Below are 13,318 nucleotides of genomic sequence, written 5' to 3' on the forward strand. Positions count from 1 at the left end.
TCTGTGAAGGAGTAGCATTTGTAAACACAACTGGTCTCAGTCGTTTAAATAAATGTTTTCAACAATTGGTGGCAATTGGAATAGAACATTGATTGCTACATTTACATAGCAATTTACACCAGTTGTATTGGAAAATTTAAATGGACCAGATAGTTCCGTGTCTGAGTCATTTGATGGAAGTCCATGTGGTTTGTTTGTAGCAGTAGTTCTCTTTGTTGTGCAGTTGGGTATGCATTTTCCTTTACAGTACATTTTTCTGTGGTTTTGGTAGTTGATGGAGTATGAGCTGATTTGGGATCATGTATAAGTTCTGATTGCATTCGTTTTCTTTTACAAAGTTTGTGTTTTTGAGGAACAGGGTACATTTTAAGATGGGGTGTGTAGAGTGAACATAGTATGTTGTACTCTCTGATGCAAGCAATGTCAGCGTTGACTTTACTTGGATCAAAATTGACTAGAAATAGTCCTTCAAGTGTACGTATGTGTGACAGTGCTACGTAACTCATGCCTTTGTTAAAGACTGTGCTGCCAATATCAATCAATGCTTGATCTAATGTTAGACCTTGCGATTTATGAATAGTGACTGCGTATGCTAGCGACAGAGAAAACTGTTCTCTGTATACATACATGTCTTTGAAAAGAAGGAATCAGGCTGTTGAGCATCCTATCCTTTTAACTTCTGAACGTTTGTCAAAGTGGATGTTGACAAACTGAATGCTGTTGTCACGTGGGTATGTCTGGAAGCCAACAACTGTACCAAGTGCTCCATTGACTAAACTTTGCTCCACGTCAAGGTTATGCTTTAGCATTACTCTACAGTTTAAACATAATGTTAAAATTATCTCCAAACCAGCTGTGTTAGAGATAGAGTTTTCCAAGGTATTTAGTCGTGCTATGGCTTGTTGACACATAGGTATTGTCATTCTGTGTACGTCCAGTTTGTCAGTGGAGTACATTTGCACTAATGGTTTCATTTCTTTTTTCAGCATAGTTTCATTGAATTGTGTACAGCTTGCTAGAGTTGGCATTAAGGACATTTTTGTGTGCTAATTGTTCCATGACATCATTAGCACATATGTTATGCCCGTATAGCTCATGGATGCATCTGGTATTTAGGATAGACATAGCTTCCTTACATAGTACACAAATCTGAATGCTTTTCAAAATATTGGCGTAGGTGAGGTGTGCAGACTGACGCATGTTTTCAGTTAGTTTTCTGTATTGGAAATGTTGCCAGAGATTTAGTTTGTGTCATAAGGTTTTAAATATAGTTTCACCTTTCATTGGTACTAGTTGAAGAAGATCTCAAAAACAATAATGTGTTTTCCTCCAAAGAGTTCTTCGTAGTCTGTTTTGAGGTCCTCTTGCAATCTGAGGTGAATCAAAGCTAACATTAGGTTGGAGACCATGCTCACGTCATCTATTAGGAGCATTTTCATTTGTTTGAAAACTCTGCTTAGCTCCATAGCAGCTTCCGCTGAAAGTTTGTAGTAGTCTAATTTGTGTTGATATTCCACTGTAAGGAGTAGCAATTGGTGTAAAGTGACACCACCTATGCTGTAGGCAGCTAAATCTGTGGGGGCGGTTACAACAGCTGAAAGCTTATTGTTAATTGTCGGAGGAATTTACTGATGATTTTTAATAAGAAAGTTTGGGCTGAACCAGCTTGACCACTAACATACACCAGTACAGGTTTACAGTGTTGACAGGTACAAGTTTTAGTTTTGTGCTGCATACCATGTTCAATTTCTGTAGTTACTTCTAGGAAACTGGTATGCTGCTCATTGTTTAGTTGTGATTTTAGTAGAGCAAAGTCTTCTGCAGATTGCTCATACTGATACATGGTGTTCGTTACTTCAGTCATGGCTAATTCTGCCTCATTTGCTATGAGTGGCAAATGAGGCAACCTTCTCAGTAGCAAAAATTGAGTTTGCTACTGAGAAGGTTGACTGCTCTCAGGAGTGTCAATATTTAATTGTGCTTGACGTTCTTCTTCTTATTGGTGTTCATTGTCCAACATCTTTTTGTACTGCATTAAGTTTATATCTGTTATGGTGTTTTCACTTGCATTGAAAGCATCTTCATAGGAATTATGCGTGTCTAGTAAATCTTCTTTTCTCCATGGTTTCAAAAGTTGCAGTAGGACCATGTAGTACAGTTCTCTGTGTTTAGGAGTTTTTGTCGACAGCTTCATATGATTAATCAGGCTGCATTTCGTAAGTTTCAGCAGGCTACCATCACAACTTTCGACTATGTTTTTACCTTTTTTTTTCTCATCTGGTTTAATGTTATTTTTGTATGAGAAGTTTTGTGCATGTGGTATAGGCACATGGTTTCTAAAGTAGTACTCCTGTTTGGGTAGTATGTGTCCAATAAATTGTCTTTCAAAATGTCCTGACTGTTGGGATTGTTTTTGGCTATTGTTTCTATGGGCCTCATTCCTGTAGGGCGGTAAGGGTTAACGGTCACCGGTAACGAGACTGGTGCCTTTAAACCCTTACCACCCTACTACGAGTTCCCTTTGCGGGTCCTTCCTTACCGCCTGCTTTTAGCAGGCGTTAAGGACGGGACCCGCAAAGGGACTCCGGGGTCAATAAGGGGACCGTAATTTACGGGACCATTATTGCCGCCTCCCCAATCCCATTGAGCCCTATGGGGCTCAAATGGGAATTGGGAATGGCCCTGGTGAATGGGGAATTACCGGTCCCTCCGACCTCGGAATGGACCGGAATTACTCCATTCACCAGGCCGGAGTTTGGACGAGTTTGGAGGCAGCCATGCCGCAAATAGCGGTGTGGTTACCTCCGAACTCGGAATGAGGCCCTATGTCTTGGTACGATTTGAGAACTCGTTTTTTGGATACAGCAGGACCAAGGCTTAGACAGACTATGTTTTCAGATTTCCCATGTAAGGCAGTGCCGGTTAAATGGTCTGCGGCTTCGTAACAGCCACATTCTCTATGGAAGAGCATTTGTATGCCAAAGCTGTACAATTTCTGTGACAGTGTTTTGTCTGATGATATTTCATCCCAGAAGTCTTTCAGCTCTGTTTTCTCTGCTTTGGTTGAGTAGGCTGTGACATATTATGCAATTGCAGTGGAATTGTCTGCAATGTTCTGCACATCTATATTTGTATTTCATAGCAGGGCAATGATTGCATTATAATCATTGATGTACTTTGATGCTTCCGTTCGTTTTATGTAGTATGTGTTGTTAGGAAATTTGCCTTTTACACTTTGTCTAACTGAAGACATGAAGCTGTTTACTTGTCCTGTTGCTGAAACTGGTCTAGGGAAACCAAAGCAGCATTTGGTGTAGTATTTGCCTTTGTTTTTATATTTGCGTCTACAATACTTGCTACATTTGCGTCTTTAAAACTTCAAAATGTGTGCATGTAGGTCGCTATGTGTATTTTCGGATGGGATTTCGCAAGTGACAAATTTGCGAATGAACTGCAAAACAGTTGCATTACTGTCCTGACCAAATTTAGAAGCATTTGTAATCCACAAAAGCATATGGATGTGTGGTGCTCCTCTGACTTGATATTCTTTTCCCCAAAAGAAGTGTTCCACTTCTCTGGGGGGACGAAGTGTTTTATTACAAATGAAGTGCAGCATGGCAATAAAGCAATGATGGAAGTAGCTTGATACATTTACAGGATCAAGAGAGCAGAGTTCTTCTGGTATTTTCATGTCTATATCTGTTTTGTTTTTGTTCGCTATGCGTAGGAAAGTGTGCAAGTCTTCCCATGCATACTCTGCACAACTTAAGGTGACAAACGATGTGGGCGGGCCAAGATTGCATAGCATACACCGTACATCTGTGTGCCATCAGAACCAGTATTCTTTCGTACCACGCATGTTTGCCAAGAAATTTGTGATACTTGACTGTAAAAGTTTGTCTGTCTCTTGCACCTTTTGAAGTAGCTGCGTAGCAGACATGTTTTGATAAGTGGAACCTGTTTTCAATGTGTGTGCAAATCCATAACATGGAGTTGCCAGTTCACTTTCAAAGTGGAGGTGGAATATGTATTCCACGTTTTATCTAAATCCAGGGTCTTAAGAATACATTCGTAAAGAGCGGTGTTCTGATGCTGTCATTTGTGTGAATCTTTCATGGTATCTTCCACCTTTTCCAGTAGGAAAAAGTAGAGGAAAGGCTTGCGCTTCAACACTTATTTCCCATGTGGCTTGACGCATTTGATATGTTTCCAGTGCATCGTCTATGCTGTCTTTGGAGTGCAGTGGGTGAATTTTATAGTGGTCTAAAATATTGGAGGCTGCAGTAGGATCAAGAAGTTCAAATTGGCTAGTGGTTGAGGAGTCCTGATTTATTTCGGTCATTTCTCTCAGGTTTTCTTCAATGTTTATTTCTTTGTAGTATTAATTGTTGTCTTTAAGATATTGCAGGGCTTTTCTAACTTTGTTTAAGTCTACTGGTTGCTGCCAATTTTCTTTTTCTTTTGTAGGTACACCATTCACCAGGATAATCAAAGATTGTTCTATTGGCAATTGCACTTTTAGAGTGTCTACATGTTCTTTGTGAACTACTTTGCCACAAATGCCTCTCAGTAATTCAATTGGAGGCAATTTTACAGTTTTTGGTTGTAGTTGTATTATTTCTTGAAATGGGTGTACTGTTTGGATTATAATGGTCTCATACAAATTAAGCTGTTGGATTGCATTTGGCAGTGGGAATATTTCCAAATTATTACTGATAGCCCTTGACAGCATTTGTTTATTGTCAAGTTTTGCAGTGCAGTATGTGCACAGTATTGAAGGGTTAGTATTTTCGTATTTGTTTTCTGCTATAAGGTAGAGAGCTAATTGGAACCATTGGGATTCCTCATTGTCTTCTATTTTGTAAATTATATCTATAGTTTTCGTGCTCTTTGTATTAAAAGTTCTGTGACAACAGACACATACTTGGTTTGGTACTTCAACAGATATGCTTTTGAACTTGGCTATTTCTTTTTTTTGTGTGTGTAATAGAAAGTTGACATCTGTAAGGTTGTTGCTACTGTTTTCTGAAGTTACTGGATTTCAGTTCCAAAATATTTTCTTTGAATGTTGTCTATTTGTTCGAGCAGCTGTTTGGTTGTACTGTGTTGGAGAATGTAATTTAAATGCTGCACTGCCAAAGCAGGACTTTTTGCAAAGTACAGTTTGTGAACGAGATTTCCTACAGTAGAATGATGCGTTGCTAACATTTTGATATGGTGGAAGGTGCTATTGGAAGCAGGTCCAGAAATACAGGCTAATGAATGTCCTCGTAGTCCTGAGTATGTGCGTACTGGACAGGAATACATAGTTTGTAGTATTTTCATTTTTCTTCTGTCGTTGGCTTTCCCATAGTGATTGAGGAACTGCTGCAAAGATTTGATCATTTTTTTGCATACGGTACACATTGATGTGCATGGCCATTTGTAGATGGGGCATATTGGTTCAGTGGAATGGAGCGTTGATTCCAAGTTTGACGGGGATATTTGCGAAAGCAGTGTTTCTTCTTCCATTATCGTATTGTCTACCTTTGCATACCCTCGCCCACTGCTATGTATGGCAGTTTGGTTTGTTTGCTCTTGTTTGTATGATTCTTCATTGAAATATGGCTCTGTGCTGGTGGTGTGACTCCACTCACCTGTACATATGTTGCCTAACGTATCTATGCTGATATTGCATTTGTTGCAAAGTACTGGTTGTAGTTTACTAATTAATTTTGTTAGTGGTTTCATTCTGTTTAAAATTAATATAACAAATGTTCTTTTGAGGAGCATGGCACTGTCTACAAGAGCTTCCACAATTAGTTTTCTGCTGTAAGTTTTAAGGGTTGAGCATGATTTTTCCCCTGTATTTATAAGGTTCGGAAGAACTCTGTGGTGGAACATTTTTTGTAAAAAAATATTTTGGAATTCTTACTTGTGGCTATGTTACTATTTGTGCGCGCTCTGTTAGCAGTAGTGGTAGTTGCAATCATTTTAGTACATTTATTTTTATTTTTACATTTTGAAAGCAGAGTTAAAGTTTGTTTCTTGTTAGGTGCTTCCGTTTTCGTTAGTGACTGTATTAGCGGTTTTGTTTGAACTTTCTGTACAAATTCTCCCAGAGGCAGATGCCTATTTTGTATGCTTTTAGGTTGATCTGCTCTATGTCTGCGTTGTTTTCTATGGAGTTGCTTTTTGGTAGGCATTCTGTAGTATCTGTTGGAGAAAAAATTAAAGTGTGGGTGTGCAGGTTGTGCAATGTATATATGTGCCCTGTGCATGAGTGTTTGAATATGTGGGTAGGCATATACATAGAGGTGTGTCATTGTGTAATGGGTTGTTACTTTAGTTTGGGAAGACTCTATTGATATCTGTGTGTTACTATAATGGTGGTCAGATGACAATAGGAAGTGGGCACTTGTTGAGGTGCAATGAGTAAGAATGTAGCAAATATTGTTGGGTTGAGGGAATTGTGTATCCTACAATACAAGAACATTGTACTGTGGGAGTAAGAGCCAGAACACTATGATAGTATTGCACTTACTTTGTTGGATGTTGGGGGTAGGTGTCTTCTAGGTTGTATATTCCACTAGAGACACCACTGGCTTTCAGGAGAGAGGTGTTCACTGCAACTGAGAAAGAAAGAAGTAAGCACATATGTTTGTTAATGGCATAGTGATTGCATTTTGAGAATACATTGTTTAAAATTGTAGGAGGATGTCTTGGCAGGAAGAGTTAGCATGTGTGTGAAATTGGATAGCTGTCTATGTGAATGGGGAGGGACTTGGGAGCATTAGTATTTTTTGTAAGGGGCAGTAGTTTACTTATAAGTGTGCTGTATGAGGTGCACTTTAGGAAGTGAGTGTGTTACCGTAGGACTATTTCGTTTGGAAATGGATTAGTGCAAGTTGTAGTAGGGTGAGAAAAAGGAAAAAGGTTCTCAAAGATGTACAGATTGGAAAGGAGAATGTTTTTGTATGTGCAATTTCATTAACTTTTCAGCAGATATATTCTTGCTACAGGAGTGGGGCAATCATTTGAGTAGTTTGATTTATTTATCGACATTTATAAATGGTACTGTTCTCAAAGCACACATAGATTTTTTAGCTTTTTAAGTAATGTACATTCTGTGAACTGTGCAAGGTAAGTGGCAGGCACCCTGTTTAAATGCATGCAATGTATGTACTTGGTATGCTTTGGTAAGATGCATTCAGTTTTTCTTTTCTGTGTGCACTTTAAGAATTTTGTGGGAGGTGTGTTAGTGGGGGAAGAGGTTGTAAAAATGATAGAAGGAAAGAAGAGAATAACAGTTTGAACATTACAATGTGTGATATGGGTAAATGCAAACTATCAAAGCACATTGTAAGTGCCGCTTGATGATAGTTGATGGGACAAATGACAATATGCTTTTTGAGTAGGTTATGGAGGGTAAGTGGCAGGTCCCCTGTTCACAGGCACCTATAACAGAGTTGAAAATGTACTGTACAAAAAATATTCATACCTATAGTCTGTGTTGATGGAAGGAGATATGGATGAATCTGGAAGCAGACATTTTGGATAGTTTTACAGTACTTTATGCTGGAGGTTTTTGCAATCACAGGAGACATGTACTCTGAGTATTTAATGCTAAATCTGTAGTGTTGAACATAGATGATAGAGTTAAATGTAGAGGTCTTGGATGTGATTGGTGAATGGTTGTGTGATGGCTTAACAGTAGCCAATGAGGGAGTGGTGCAGACAGTGAAGTGCAGAGGGAAAATGGGTTGCCCCTGTTTTACGAGATCCCCAGACACCACAGTAGTCCAGAAATCGCATGTGCTGCATCCGGAGCTTGTTAGCATGATTGGCATGGAAATGGGATTGTACTATGTGGATTATCCAATCAGGTGTTCAGGGTGTGCTTAACAGGAAAGGATGGCAATACTTTGTTTCATAGCTCTGTTGGTTGTGTAGAGAAGATGGCTGGAGTTACTTTGTGGATAGTGGGAGATTCTTTTGTATGTGATCTGGAGAGCTATGCAAAGGCAAGAGGGTTTTCTGCAGATCTTCATTTTCCAGGACTGAAAGCTTTGGGTTGCAGTGTGTCTGGCTGCAATTTGCAGGCACTGTTTGCTGTTAGTAGAAATATGGCTAATTTTGGTAGTCCTGATGTTTTGGTAGTGCACTGTGGAGGAGAGCATTTGGGCTACATCAGTGCCCCAAGTTTGCTTCATGTATTGAAGTTGGTCGTGGAAGACTTAATGGTGCGTTTCCGTAAAGCAAAGGTAATTTAATCTGGAATAATACCAAGAGCACAATGGTATAATCTGAATGTCTTCAATCTCCAGCAAAACATTGCAAGGTGCCTTGTTAATAGAGTCATGGGTGAGGTTTTGTGACGTGCTGAGATGTCTGTTTTCTCCAGTGAGTGTTAGTGTGCAATACTTTACTGGAGATGGCGTTTCATTGTCCTTCTTTGAAAATGTTTGTTTTTTGGAGAATCTAAGGGATGCTTTGCAGAGGTTGAAGTAAGGCAGTAATGAGGAAAAGATGAGAACAAAACCCCCAAACAAATAGAAAACAAAAGGTGTTTCTTCAATAGCACCAAAAGGATATGCTCTTTTCAGAGTCACCACAAAAGAGGAAATCCCCTACCCTGGTTGAAATGTGTTCCCCCACCCCTGTGCAAAGCACAATATGTCTGCAGACACTGCGGTAGTTCGAGGATCGCACGTGCCACATCTGGGGCTTTTGAGGATGATAGGTATGGAAATGGGACTGTGGAGGCCAGGGGAATGGTCAATAAGGTTTCTGGGTGCAGTGTGTAAGGAGAGACTGTGGCAGAAGGTCTGTTTGCAGAGAGGAGTGCATATGGCCATGGTTATGGCTGTGTCATTCATGAGCCAGAGTGTATGGATTCTTCGGGACTCCTGGATACATTGTTTGGAAGTGCTTTCAGAACACTGTGGAGTGGCTGAACATCTTGGATTCCATCATGTGGATGTCCACTGGTATGCAGTGCATGGAATGAAGTGGCTGAACTTGGTTCCTCTTTGTGCCACTTTGGTGACGCTCGATCATCTGGACATTATTATTATTATTCATTGTAGAGGGAACAGATAAGGACATGTTACTGGAATTTCTCTGCAGTTTATGATGAAAGAGGCACTTGGGCAAGTTATGGACATGTTTGCAAACTCCTGAGTAATTTTTTCTTGCATTGCCCAGAGACAGATGTGGCTGCGTTGTTCTCCGTTTGCTCTGCAAATGGACAAAGGGAGATGCAATGTCAACAGGGCTGTGTGTGCCTTTTTGAGAGATGTTGGCATGTCCTCTTTCCACAATGAAAATATTACATTTCGTAGCACGAACATTTTTTGCCGAGATGGAGTCCATTATACTGATGCTGGCGATCTGCTTTTTCTGCAAAATATCCAAAATGTATTCCTTTTTGCAAGTATAGGAAGCATTTTCCAGTAGGTGTTGGCCACTTCAACCCTTCCAAAAACAAACAAACACCACCACTTTCTTTCAGAAAAGAGTGCAGTGTTTTTGACGGATCCACCCCTTGCATTATTTTGGATGTCCGCAGACTACCCCGATGTCCGCGGACCTTATAGACTGCACAGCGGCCTGCATCATTTCATTAGCAATTCTATTTTTGAACTGTGAAAGGTGGCTCTGAAAACAGCCTTTTTTGTTTTGTTGATTTGTATGTTTTTTTTTTTTTTACACATGACACACAAGGAAAATAAGGGAAGGGAGGGTAGGAAGGGGCACCAAACACAGGGACAAGAAAGGGCAAGTAGAGAGAGGAATATGTTGGGTGTGCCTCACTTAGGCAGGAGCCTCGAAAGCATTCGAAGTTGCTCCCCCCCTGCAGAGTACTGCATCGCAGTACATGCACAATACAGTGACCTTCAAAAGGTAAGGGTCTTCTGTGGTGCATCTGGTCTGCAAGGCTGGTTCAGGGATCCGCTGCCCCACAGGAGTGTCCCTTGTGGTGGCAGGAGCAGATACAGAGGATGCTGCAGAGGAACTCAACCTACTGCCTTGTTCGAAGGGGACGACCCTCCGAACTGCCGCCTTGTGGTTCGACCTCAGGTGTCACCGCTTAGAGGTGGTGCCATAGATCTACAAGCCTGGTTTGCCGTGACTAAGTACCATGTTGCACTGACTGAATTTCACTTGGTTAGCACAAGCTTTGGGCATGTTTCCAATGGTGGTAAATAGCCTCCACACCCAAGACTCACGCTGGCTGCAGGCAATGGGGATTTCCTCTACCTCATCCTCGCTGTCTTCTTGATCCCCATCTAAATCACCACACCTGTTACCCTCTCCAGTCACTTGGCAAGGTGGTGGTAGTGAGGGTGAGAGTAAGGGTGCAGGCATTGCTGAGGCAGAGGCAGAGGCAGTAACAGCAGCCATGGTTGCCATTAACTACAAAGGTAGTACCGCACAGCAGAATTGAGCAGAAAGCAATTCTAGCAAGGAGCAATCTGGAATACTATTCTGGCACAGCAGCAAAAGTAGCACAGCAGAGCAGATTTGGGCAGAAAGCAATTGCAGTAGGAAGGAGCAATTTGGACCACTGCTGTGTTCTGCACAGCCAAAAACAGAATGAGGAGCAGATCTGGTGTGTGGCCTTTTATAGGGGTCCTGGGGAGCACCTTGAACCTGAAAGCGGACCTAAAAAGTTCCCAAAAGTGGTCAGATCATCAGGGGCATAGTGCGGGACCTCTCCAAGGGTGTCGTTTCACATTAAAACACCTTGGATTGCCCATAAAAGCACTTTTCCAAGGCCCTGGGCCTGGGCCATGTCCGCAAATAAGGTCCGATGTTCAGTGTAGGTGCAGTCACATGGTGACGTCATAAATGTTCTTGAATGGGACGGCTGGCCTCAGGACACCTATTGTGTGGTATACATTGTGCGCATTTGCATAGGTGTACAATGGACAGGGTTGGGCTCCCCAAACTAATTAAAAGTGTGACACACGTGCGACTGATATTTCCGAACAGGCGCAGTGTTTGTAGGACCCAGAAGGTGGGATCCGCATGTGCCCAGGTGTCTGTCGGGGTGGACGCCTCAAACTAATCAAACTACGTCACAACTTTTTTCAGACATGCCGGACAGGGGCGGTGTTTCAGGACACAGAAGATGAGATACGCATAGGTGTGCGACAGAGAGGCGTGGCTCCCACAACTAATTAAAGTTGCATCACAAGTTTGTGGACATGCGGACAGGCATGGCGTCCTACAGACACCTCCATTTTGATTACCGACAGGCCCGCCAGGTGTGGTGTCCGTGGGACTCCTCCATTTTGCTTAATTGTGGGCACCCCAGAAAGTATCGCGCTCCGCTGACTCATAATGGGATTTACTTTTAAAAAGAAGACACATAAACAGCAACAGTATACAGATAAACCTTTATTTACACACATACATAGGCACAATTAGCAAAGGGAAGGGATAGCAGAAATTGAGACATATAGAGGGGAATTGAGGTTTTGTACACGTTGGGCATCACAGGAGAGGAAGGGATTGAGGCCTCATCAAAATGTCTCTCTTCACAGGGAATTTGTGGGGATGGTTGGCTGGGAAACGGGGAAGGGCTACAGGTGCAGGTGGGGCAGTGGTATTTTATTTTGTCCATAATATGTCGTTGTACAAAATCTTTTAAGCTGGCAAAATTGTTTAGCAATTGCTCCATTTTTGCATCCAGGCTGTCTAGTTTTTCATTTAAAGAGTCTGTTTCATTTTCTTTGCGCGTATGCCATTGTGGAAGAGGTGCTGCTTGTGGTGCATTTTCTTCATTTCAGTATGTCCTGTTAAAGAAAAAAATATCTGTCAGGTATATGTGAAGCAATGTGTATTAACTGTCTTACTTTTCAGACTGTGTTGTGTACCAAAGGGGTTACTATCTTCACTCATTTCGTCATGAGGGAAATTCTCTTCCAGCCATTCTACAGTACTTGCCATTTCTGAGTAAAAAGAGAAAAATCTTTTTTTCTAAAATTGTACAATGAACAAACTATGCAATTATAGTAAACTATTTAGTGTACTTACCACGTAGTAGTGCAGGGTTCTAGGTCAAAGTTTCGAATGCATAGGATCGAATGACCAAAGGGTCGAATCAAAAGGACTGAAAACCAAAGGGTCGAATTATTTTTTTTAAAAATTTAAATAAAATAATAATAATTCGACCCTTTTGTTTTAGGTCAAATTGAGTCGACCCTTTGGCATTGAATCCTTTTGTATTCGGTACTTTAACTGGACACCGTAGTGCAGTTCTCCTCTCAGTACTTTGCAGTTCTTCCGCTAACAGTTCCTTTTTCATTTCTATGTAGAAGAGCACTGAGGTAATATTGTTGGAAGGAGACATTATTTATCTTGTTGGTGCATTCCATTATGGTGCATACCCCATGCATTTGTTCTGTTCCTTTCATAAGTGCAGAGTTTGCAGACCTATTGTATTTTACAATGTAATTCACATATGTGGTGCTGTTTGTATATGTTCATTGTGTTTGGTACATGGTACAACAATGTAAGAGAACCCCTGACCTTTTGAGCAGTTTGGATGCTACATGATGTCCGTGAACAGACGCATAGTCCGGGGACTCAGGGGCAAACAGCATGGGGACAGGGGGTTCAATATGTTGTATGATATATCTATCCAAATTAAGGGTATTCTGGTAAAAAGGTATGAAATTAAGTGAAAAAACATTGTTAAAGGGACTTTATGGTTAAGTTGTCCTAAGAAAAACCTATCAACCTCAGTGCAAAAACTTTTTTAAAGGGACATTACAGTTACTTTGCACTAATAACAACCTATCCATATTATGGTTACAAGTAAAACCGAAAACTTCCAGAAATTCACCAGTTATGGTAAGCTAAGCAACCATAACTCACGCCACCACCGTGTGCTGCAAGGACTAACACCCATGACATCAAAGATGACATCACAAATGTCATAGATGACATCACTGATGACATCACATGTGCATTTACTTTGCATGAAAAATCTGTACAAGGGATTCTTATTATAATCTTGGCACAAAACTGTCAGGGATCACTGGGAGACATATTATGAGCTACGTAGTTCATTAAGCAATGCATTCCTATATACACCATTGTATTATGGAATATAGGAACCTACTCATGTAGAAACATAAGCCTTGTGTGCAACATACACCATAGACATGCAATATTCATAATCTTGCTATGTTGGATGGTAAATTGATAAAAGCTTTCGTATTAGAGTTTAGTCTACTGTGCAACATGCAATAAGTAGCTAATGAGACCCCACTCCTACATAATTGTACTATTACAGACCAAACATAAAGAGAGCACAACACATAGA

The 13,318-nt window shown here is 40.9% G+C and overlaps 1 protein-coding gene across 2 annotated transcripts in view; it reads left to right on the forward strand.

Annotated features, from left to right (window-relative positions):
* The window catches only part of LOC138520101 (maestro heat-like repeat-containing protein family member 1), a 758,658-nt gene that overhangs the window by 657,394 nt on the left and 87,946 nt on the right, over positions 1-13,318 (forward strand). The gene's annotated exons all lie outside the window — the stretch shown is intronic.

This window comes from Ambystoma mexicanum, chromosome 13 (assembly GCF_040938575.1).
Source record: "Ambystoma mexicanum isolate Mex_15411 chromosome 13, UKY_AmexF1_1, whole genome shotgun sequence".
Taxonomy (NCBI): Eukaryota; Metazoa; Chordata; class Amphibia; order Caudata; family Ambystomatidae; genus Ambystoma; species Ambystoma mexicanum.